This window comes from Rousettus aegyptiacus, unplaced genomic scaffold (assembly GCF_014176215.1).
Source record: "Rousettus aegyptiacus isolate mRouAeg1 unplaced genomic scaffold, mRouAeg1.p scaffold_m13_p_9, whole genome shotgun sequence".
NCBI lineage: Eukaryota > Metazoa > Chordata > Mammalia > Chiroptera > Pteropodidae > Rousettus > Rousettus aegyptiacus.
Genome location: NW_023416312.1, coordinates 58116959 through 58119224, shown reverse-complemented (window position 1 = coordinate 58119224; position 2266 = coordinate 58116959).

The window sequence follows — 2266 nt, the reverse complement described above, 5'->3', positions numbered from 1 at the left end:
TTGGATTGCTCCACATAGCAAGAAATGTATTTTCCATCATGACTCAATATCCCACACACATAACTGAAACAGACATTTACAAACAGTACTTGTCCTTGTTACCCGCAATGCACTCTGAGATTTTCTATTCAACTCTATATGCCAATTGTCAGCAAACTTTTAATGTAAAGGGCTGGATGGTAAATATTTTGGGCTTCATGGGTTGTACGGTCCCTTTCGCCATTGTAGTGGTGCACACAAATACTTTTATTTACAATTCCCAAGATTTTGTGCACCCCTCAGACAAAATTTCCCAGTTTTCACATACAGAGCACCCCCCGCCCCACCCCAAGTAGTAAACACTCTCACTAGAGATATTTCAGTATCACATAATGCCTTACAGGCCCAGATCTTGAAGTTGGTTCCACACCAACTTTCTCTTTACATGTCATACCTCTTACTTTTGACATTTCTTCCCCTGGAAATACAAATGAAATATTTATCCAATCTCTATTAGCAAGAAACGAGCTGAAAAATAATTTTCAAGATCACTAAAGAGAAAAAAAAACAATGAGTCACAAAACAAGATCAATCTCTTTCTCTCTTTTTCTTTCTTGATATATATAATGTTCAGATGTATGAATGTAAATAAGTAAGTACATTAATATATATGACATGTAAAGCACAATTTAACATAAATTCAATCTCCATCCTAGCTTCACAAAATGAATATTTTCAAAGACTACAGCTCAGAGAAAAAAAGATACCCTCATTTCATAGCACATTAGCTTGAATTTTTAGATTATGTCACCTACATATCTTATAAATTTTGAGGGAAAATGCTGAAGCTGAATCTTATAGTTAGTTTTCTTTCCTGACTCTTCTCTTCTAGTATTACCATCATTTCTGAGAAATCAGGACAGCTATTGTCCTCTTCAGCCTGACTCTATCTTTCTTCTGTCTTCAAGCATTAATCCATCTCTGAACTTTGCAAATAACCAACTTGTATCCACCCTCTTTCTCCTCAGAGCCTCATGTATCATAACTACCTCTGGGCCCAAGGCATGTGGTACGAGCTTAAAGGGGCCTGGGAAAACAACACTTCTGAGTGCTTGCTGAGTACTAGACTTTTTGAAGAATGCATTGATGGTGGGTTGGACATTGGGGAAAATAAATGGAAAACTCTTGCTAAAACCTAGGCATGAGGTGTGAGGACCTTAATTAGGACAATGGCAGTCACACTAGAAAGAAACTTCATAGATTTTAAAATATGATTTGAAATGAAAGGGCTAGAATGAGAGAAAAGAGTTAGTAAATGGGAGAATATGTTGTGGTCTGATTAGAGAAAAATGATCATATAATAATATTTCTTACCCTATCCTTCAACCTTCAGTCTCACCAACACAACACACACACACACACACACACACAAACTTATTGTAGTTTCTGATTGGTTCATTCAACAAATATTAATCAAATACTTACTATATGACAGTCTGCAAGGTGCTGGGGATATAATAGTGAATGAAATAGACAATAATCTTTGCACTCATGGAGTTTACATTCTGTGGGGAAAATAGACAATACATAAGATAAATGAGTACTATATATATTATGTCAGATTGTGACAAATGCTAAGGAGAGGGAAACAGTCAGAAAGCGAAAGGAGATAGTAAATGTCTAAGGGGTTACTAAAACTTTAGTTAGGGTAACCAGGGAAGGCCTCATCGATAAGGTAATTTTTGAGAAGAACCTAAAGAAACTGAATTAGTAGCCATGTGGGTATCTGGTCCAGAAATAAGAGGCATCTGACTCTGAATTTAATAGTATCGTCCTGACTGATGGACTGCAGATGGTTAAAGGCAGAGGCGAGAAGACCAATTAGGAGGCTACTGCAATAATTCAGGTTAGACAAAATGATAACTTTAATCATGGTGATGGCCATGGAGAGGATTAAAAGTGATATAACCTGGATACATTCTTCATTGCCTCTTTGTAGCCAAAAATGGTGATAACAATATCAATAGAAAACAAAGCCTGAAGAATACCAAGAACAGTTGTAAAATGCTGGGGCTGCATGAGGAGGTCCTGGTGGGTAAGAAAGAATAGGGAGGAAAGATAATTGTGAGGAATGAAAATATTGCCACGTGGGAGAGAAAAGACGGATAATTAGAATGTGTTTGAAATCTGTTTTCAGTATCAGATGTTTCTGATTATATGGCCTGGACAATTATCATGCCTTTCACAGTGTCTTTCTCCTTATAAGGTAACATGATTTGCAGCATTT